Genomic DNA, 8,955 nt, shown 5'->3' with positions numbered 1-8,955 from the left:
ACGGTAAAAAGGCCGTATTTTGTGTTAATTTTCATGTGCGAGCTCACACTCAAAAGCCAATAACTGCTGAAAATTCTGAGATTTCTCTAAATCTGGAGAACATTCTTTCCACTGGACGATGAAAAACAACATGCTTTGGAATAGCCCCAGCAATCCCAAAATGTTGTTTCTTTGTAGGAGCGACACAGCAGGACCGTAAGTGGCTTATCCCAAGAAGGGTGAAAACTGGTAGCTTTGATGAGGAAGCCTAAGGAGATGGTAGTGGCCCTATAATTTCATGATCCTCTTCTGGTTGTTTTGTCTGTGTTTTGTGTTGTTTTGTCTTGTTTTCATTTGTTATAGCTGTCAGGCCACCCCTCACATTTGTGGAGCTCAAGGCAAAAGTACAAATGAACGCCCACATACCATATGTCTTAATATTTAAAAGTTAGAAATCAAGCTAAAACACCGTTAAGTAACATATGTCCCATCCTTCTACCTTGACAAAAATATACCATCATATTGAAAAATCAAAAACTATGTATAAAGTTAGGATTTTTGGGGGACAAATATCAAAGACAAGTAAATTTAATTGTTATTGCACAAGTCTGGATATTTTGTTGTTGGGCTTGCAGTGTTTAGATGAGTAATAAAAGGAAAGAGATAAATTAAGAATTTATTATGACTTATTCCAATAAATTTATTTTTTCTTGTTTTCATTTTAGTGAAAACATCTCTAATGGTGTTATTATAACCAATATTCTCTATTAATTTGTGTTCTGAAGGATTACAAATAAAATATAATTCTATACAAAGTGTCCAAAACTTGAACACATTTTCTTCAAGAATGTACATTAAAATAAACATAGCTAATTTTAAAACTAAATTCATTTTCATAAATATTATTTATGAAATTCTATTTTTTTTTCTAAAGTACTCAAATTATACATAAAATTGAAAGAAAAGAAAAATTATATTAATGAATATAAAATTTAAAATGAAACTGAAATTTTATTTAAGTTTTAAAAAAGTAATTTAAAATACTTTTATACAAATAAAATTGTTATGATTGCTAGTGTTCAATGCACAGGTGGTGTCAATGTAAAGTATTGGTATCAGATTTCATGAATGATTTGTCTAGAATTATACATTTACTAACATAGGTGTGATATGAATTGTTTAATGCTGCAAAATTTTCTTTTGCTGTGAGTTGCAACTATTGCAAAGCTTTGCTAAATAATTGAGTATTTCTAGAACCATGTATTGGAAAGGCAAGAAAATGATGCCGGAAGCTATTAGGAAATAGCACCATATGAGGCACAGATACATTGCATTCATGCTTTCTGAGGAGCGATCGCCAAGTCAATTAATCTGTCTTTTCTCCCTGTATACACCTCCAAAGTTCTTAGCAGCACAGCTCACACTTTTACATGTGGATTTGATCACCTTTTACTTTGAGGCCATACGGCAAACACTGTGTAGAAGCACTGTGCCCTTCTGTGTGTGTGTGTGTGTGTGTGTGTGTGTGTGTGTTATTCAGGCCCTTTAAAGAGAAGGGTTCTGGGAAGTAGCCCTTTGCCTGGGTCTAGGGTTGGTACTGGCTGTTAGAAGTGTCTATATATATATATATTTACTTACCTTAAAACATTTATTCAACTTGGCCCTCTGCTGAATGAAAAGGAAATCGTACTTACTGAAGCCTTTCCGTGAGTTTGTCCTTTGATGATTCCACAATGATGAACACATGCCACAAACCCTGGAATAGCAATGGCGGGGTCACTGTCTTAGTCCTTTTGTGCTGCTGTAACAAAATACCCCACACTGGGTAATTTATAAAGAACAGAAATTGATTCCTTAGAGATCTGCAGACTTGGAAGTCTAAGATCAAGGTGCTGGCATTCAGTGCCTGGTGAGGGTTTTCTTGCTGTATCTTACACAGCAGAAGAGATGGAAGGAAGTGAACCCACTCCCTTAGGCCCTTTTATAAATGTCCTATTTCTTTTTTTTTTTTTTTTTGATACAGAGTCTCACTCTGTTGCCCGGGATAGAGTGCTGTGGCGTCAGCCTACCTCACGGCAACCTCAAACTCCTGGGCTCAAGTGATCCTCCTGCCTCAGCCTCCCGGGCAGCTGGGACTACAGGCATGTGCTGCCATGCCCGGCTAATTTTTCTATATATATTATTTTTAGCTGTCCATATAATTTCTTTCTATTTTTAGTAGAGACAAAGTCTCGCTCTTGCTCAGGCTGGTCTCGAACTCCTGAGCTCAAACGATCCACCTGCCTTGGCCTCCCAGAGTGCTAGGATTATAGGCATGAGCCACCGCCCCCGGCGTATAAGTGTCCTATTTCCATCCATGAGGGCTCCTTCCTCATGACTTAATCACCTCCCAAAGGCCCCATCTCTTAATACTATCACGTTGGCAATTAGATTTCAACATGTGAATTTGAGGGGACCCATTCAGACCACAGCAGTCACCATAGAGCCCTGCCTGTGCCACATATATTTGTAACAGGGACAATTACTACAGAATCATTCTTTAGGAAATAATGTCTTCCCTGAGGGTCAAGAGGTTTATACAGTTAAACAAGGTTAGCTTTGCAAATTTGACAGGACAAATTAGGAAACAGCAATTATGAGCACCACATGTAGCTCATGGCTGCCACTAGAATGCCTTCTTCATAGGCACTTGTGGTGTCCAGAGAATGCTTTTTATTTCCTTCAATGTCAGGCTTTTTAACATGTAGCCTACGAACCACCTTAAGGAGGGGATATCTGTTAGAAATGCAGGTTCCATGTCCCAACTATCACGCTTACAGTCAAGTTTCCTGGGCTTCAGGCTCTATGGTGATGCTGATAGTGATGCTTCTCAAACCACACTTTGAGAAAAATTCATCTGGAGCAATGGCCCCCAGTCTTTTTTGATTGTACACGCTTATCAGTAAAAATATGTAGGGTAGCTGGCTCTAATACATATATAGCCATTTATTTGTAAATGTTATAGGTGGAATATTGTGCTAATATATTATGCAAAATACAAAACATGCAAAATAGAAAGTTTGTTTTAAAAGGCAACAATGAAATAAATAATATTTTAAAATAATTTTGTTTTATCCATTAATGATACAAAAAGATTTTTTGTTCCCACCAAAATACTGTTAATGAATAATTATAGGTCAGGAACAGTGGCTTACACTCTGGGGGGCCGAGGTGGGAGGATCGCTTGAGGCCAGGAGCTGGAGACCAGCCTGAGCAAGAGTGAGACAAAATATAGAAAAATTAGCTAAGTGTGGTGACCTACGCTATAGTCCCATCTACTTGAGGGCTGAGGCAGGAGGATCACTTGAGCCCAGGAATTTGAGGCTGCAGTGAGCTATGATGACACCGCTGCACTCTAGCCTGGGTGACAGAGCAAGACACTGTCTCAAAAAAATTTATAAAGCAATGTAATTTGAATTGCTTCATACTTTTAAAAAAATCTTAGTTTAGCAATGACTTAAATGTTAGGGGACCCAAGTTCAGTCTGTAGAGATTTGTTTTTAATGCTGTCATCTCTTCTGTATATCTGTCATAGGTTTTTGCTTCGTGTTTACCATGAGGCTTACATAAAACATCTGACAGCTATAACGGGCCAACAGTTAAGCTGATAACAACTTCGATTGCATAAAAAACTCTACACTTTCATGTTTACTTTGGCTGGTCTAATGACTATGTGACGTGGCCATTGCCTTTTCACAATGAATCTCCCAGAAGTCCTGTGTGCACACAGTATACATATTTTTACATTGTGTATCCCTTAACAAACTATTGTAGCTTTTATTATTTTTAATAGTTTTGTCTTTTAACCTTCATACTAAACATATATGTGATTTACACACCCCCATTACAGTATTAGAGTATTCCGAATTTGCCGGTGTACATACTTTTACCAGTGAGTTCCACACTTTCATGTTTTCATGCTACTAATTAGCGTCCTTTTCATTCATACTGCTGTCATCTCTCAAAGAGATATCTCAGATAAGACATAGACTCACACAGAAGAGGTGGACTTCTGACTGTATTTGCTACTAGTTTCTAGCCCCATCCACAAATTATGCAAAAGGCTTGGTTGAAATTATGCTTTTAAGTCTTCCTGGATATCAGTCAGTTCTTCTTATAAATTGGTCAGAAAGTGTGGCATTTTTAAAACTGACTGTAATAATTCACTGAAACTTGTTAAGAGATTCTAAAATAGATTTGAAAATTCTGTTTCCAAGTTTTTAAAGTGGGATAAGAATTTCAATAGGCAGGGACGTAACCACACAATGACGGGTACATTTGTAAATTGTAAGTGTGTTTTGGAAAGCAGTTATTTCCTCAATTATTGTTAAATGTCATCTTTACCTGAAGGGGGCAGATGAAGAGTGTTTTATATATTTCTTGTTTTTAAATAACTGTAAAGTAGATTTCCTTGAGGATGAAAGTCACATCCTCAGGAAGGTGACCACATTTTTGTGCTTTAAGGCTGAAACTTAGGAGACTTACAGGAAAGTGAAATGATAAGACTGCCAAGAAATGAGCAAAGGCTAAATAATAGAAGGCCTGTATCTTATGCCCACTGTTTTGGTTTTCATCCTGTAAGAATGGAGCAATCATAGATGCCAATCATGGACATCTCTGATCCATTGTGGGAGAAGGAAAGGTTATCTCTGCGATGACTTTCAGCCCTAAGAGACTGGGAAGATAATTGAATCCTTCACTGTGAAGAGAATAAACAGTAATAAGAGCTGATATTTATGGAGCAGGTGCCAGGCATTGTTTTAAGGCTTTCACGTGTATCACTGCATTTAATATGACACTCTAAGCACACAGTCTGATTGTCAACCTTTTACAGATGAGAATCTGAGTTCAAGATTCTACAGCTACTAAGTAAAGGGAGCCAGGAGTCCAGCAAGTTTGGGCGATGACGATGACTTTAGTTGTGAACATGAGAAGCTAAAGTGCTGGTCTCGTGCTGGGTCTCCTGGTTATGACTCAACTCTGGCTTCCTGGTGAGATGGAGGAGGTGCTCCGGAGTGCCTGGGTGTTGGACGCTGAACACTTAGGAAGCCGACTTCCCTCCTGCTGCAGCTGCCTTCTGTAGTCTTGAATCTGCACACAGTCCAGAGGTTGAACTAGCTGAAGTCACCAGCTAATCTTGGGAAGCATTGATTTCCTGAAGTCAATAGACTTCTTGGCAGGTTTTATTGGATATCATCCACTTCAGAATTTGTTTCTTTAATGTCTGTGACATACAGAGATGTGATATTAGTGGCTGGGGCATTTTCTTGGACCATTATCAATATTAGTTTGTGCTCTCTTGGAGGACTTCTTCTGAATGAGTCAACATAGAAGCATCCTTCTATCCCAGGCATTGTGCTAGATTCTTGAGATATGATAGTTTCTTTTTTTTTTTTTTGAGACAGAGTCTCACTCTGTTGCCCAGTCTAGAGTGAGTGCCGTGGCGTCAGCCTAGCTCACAGCAACCTCAAACTCCTGGGCTTAAGCGATCCTACTGCCTCAGCCTCCTGAGTAGCTGGGACTACAGGCATGCGCCACCATGCCCGGCTAATTTTTTCTGTATATATTTTAGTTGGTCAGATAATTTCTTTCTATTTTTAGTAGAGATGGGGTCTCGCTCTTGCTCAGGCTGGTCTCGAACTCCTGACCTTGAGCGATCCACCCGCCTCGGCCTCCCAGAGTGCTAGGATTACAGGCGTGAGCCACCGAGCCCGGCCGAGATATGATAGTTTCTGAGATCTGTCCCTTTCTCTCAGGAAGATTACAGTCTAGAGAGAAACAGGTAGGCGGATAGTTAATGAACATGCTGTGTTGAGATCATTTGTGGAGATAAAAATGACAGTGCGCAGACTTGGGAAGACAGAGGAGGCCTCCAAAAGGAGTGGAGTCAGCCAGGTGGAGAGGGGTGGGGGAGAGAGGAGCTTTTGGGAGGCTTCATTCGTGGTTTGTCATTGTACTTGAGAATGGATATCATATCACTCCCCCCACCTCCATCCACTCCACTTCCCTCTTCCCGAATTTCCTTCCATCTACCCTTCTGGGTTTTTTTCTTCCTTCCTTTCTTGAAAACAGAATTGGTTCCTTATCATCAGAATATGCATTATTAACAGCAAACACGAGGGGTTATGAACAAAGTCTCACCAACAGTCCTTATGTAGGGTTGAAAGTTCTCTGTTTAAAGTCATCAAAAATTATTGCAGTAATCAGTGCAAGGTGCCAGAAAGGTCTAAAACCCTAATGTCATTGAACCCTGGCACTTCCACCCTCAGCACACAGTTCTTTTAGTTTCTTGACAAAGAAATACAATTATTGTTCCAAAAGCCAGACATGTTCAATGAGAAAGCTAGAAAATAAGGTAAACAAAAGTAGGAAAATAAAAGCACTATATTTCTACCACTCAGACATTATCAAGTCAATCAATTTTTGTCTTACAATCTGCCCATATTCAAAATCCAATTATCTCCAAAGGACCCGTTAGAACTAGTCTGTCCAAACAAGAGTCAAATCAAGGCCCACATAGTGAACTCATTATGTCTCTCAGTTCTCTTCTAATCTAGCATCTTCCCTAATTCTTTTTTCATTACACACTGACTTGTTGGATAGACTGGACCAATGACCCCACAGAATGAGCCACCTTCTTAATTTGTCTGGGTGCTTTCTGGTGCTATCATTTGACTTTTCTCCATGCCTTCTATTTTCGATTGATTGATTGATTGGTTATTTATTTATTTTAGAGATGGGATCTCACTCTGTTGCCCAGGCTGGAGTGCAGTGGTCTGATCATAGCTCACTGTAACCTTGAACTCTTAGGCTCAAGTGATCCTTCCACCTTGGCCTCCAGAGTGGCTGGAACTATAGACACATGCCACCATGCCTGGCTAATTTTTTTGTGGAAACAGGGTCTCACTATGGTGCTCAGGTTGGTCTTGAACTCCTGGCCTCAAGTGATCCTCCTGCCTCAGCCTCCCAAACTGCTGGGATTACTGGCAGAAGCCACGAACACCTGGCCCCTCTATTTTCTATATGCAGAAAGTTAGATTTAAAGTCTGCTGGGTTCACATTGAACATTTTGATAGAATATGTTACAAGTGATGGTTTGCATTTTATGGTATGCCACGGCGAAACACAACATTTGATGGGTGCACTGTAAGTGGGGCTAAATTTGACCACTGGATTAGAGTGATGAAAATCTGATCCCTCCTTTGTACACTTAAATTTTTCTCCTGTGACTAGAAAGAAGTCTTTGGTATTACTTTGACACTCTGTGAATTTCTGGTTCCCCATTATTCATGCACTTAATGATTTTCATTAGTCAATAATCCTTGCCTGGGTCAATAATTTCATTAGGAATTGACAGTGATTATCATCTAATTCAGTTCTTCTGTCTTTCTTTGTAGGTGGAATTCTTTTATAAAATAAACATCAAGTGGGCATTTTTTGTTACCCTGTCTTACTGGAAGGGAAGTATAAATGTTTAATTTTTCCCCATTAGATACATGTATTCAAAATAAGGAGCTTACTTAATAATTGCATCATATGGTGACACACGAGTGTGGATGTGTGTGGGTTGGGGCTTTCTCTTTTTTGAGTATCTTTTTCCAGTCATGGATTTTCATTGTTTCAATCTAAAAACAAAAATCACAGAATTTATTGGCTTTGTAACAATTGCCTCTGCATCCCTGCAGCATTTTTGGTCCAAGAAGTTATGAGTTGAACAACTCAGCGATAGTTTTTTTTTTTTTTTACACTGAAGTGTTGTTTAAAAGAAACAGACACAGCCAGTTCTACAATTTTATGAACATTTAAAAAAATGAATTGGCAAGACAGTGAAAATATCTTTCAATGCACAGGACGAGCCACTCGGCCCAGAGAACGACTCCACCAGTTGCTGTATGTGAGGTTCAGTGGATCAGCCTCACATCTTTATACACAAATTTACTCCCAAAATGTGGGTTTACTGAGGCTGGAAGGGAAGAACTGTTCACCCCTTACCATTGTAAAAAGATGAGATGAATCTATTTGGGGAATTTTATTTTAATATTTTATTTAAAATACAGATACTGAACTTCCAATTTTTCTTTTATTCTTTTCAATTTTTATTATTTATTTTTATTTCAGAATATTATGGGGGTACAAATGTTTTGGGTACATGAATTGCATTTGTACAGTTTGAATCAAAGTTGTAAGTGTGCCATCACCAGACAGTGTGCATTGTACCCATTAGGTGTGAATTTACCCATCCCCTCTTCTCCCCTCCCACCTGATTGATTTCCATCGAGTTTTACTTCCATATGTGCACATGAGTGTTGATCAGTTAGTTCCAATTTAATAGTGAGCACATGTGGTGTTTGTTTTTCAATTCTTGAGCTACTTCACTTAGGAGAATGGTCTCCAGTTCCATCCAGATTGTTGCAAAAGGTATTAGGTCACCACTTTTTTTTACGGCTGAGTAGTACTCCATGGTGTACATATACCACATTTTATTAATCCACTCATGTATTGATGGGCACTTGGGTTGATTCCACATCTTTGTGATTGTGAATTGTGCTGCAATAAACATTCAAGTATAAGTGTCTTTTTGATAAAATGGTTTTTTTTTTCCTTTGGGTAAATACCCAATACTGGGATTGCTGGATCAAATGGTAGGTCTAATTTTAGTTCTTAGAGGAATCTCCATACTGCTTTCCATAGAGGTTGCACTAGTTTGCAGTCCCACCAACAATGTATAAATATACCTTTCACTCTACATCCATGCCAGCATCTGTTGTTTTGGGACTTTTTGATAAAAGCTATTCTCACTGGAGTTAGGTGATATCTCATTGTGGTTTTGATTTGCATTTCCCTGATAATTAGAGATGTTGAGCTTTTTTTCATGTTTATTGGCCATTAGTCTATCTTCTTTTGAAAAGCTTCTGTTCATGTCTTTTGCCCTCTCTT

The sequence above is a fragment of the Lemur catta genome, chromosome 1 (assembly GCF_020740605.2).
Source record: "Lemur catta isolate mLemCat1 chromosome 1, mLemCat1.pri, whole genome shotgun sequence".
NCBI lineage: Eukaryota > Metazoa > Chordata > Mammalia > Primates > Lemuridae > Lemur > Lemur catta.
The sequence above is the reverse complement of the archived record's forward strand: the minus strand, read 5'-3'. Positions refer to the sequence as shown.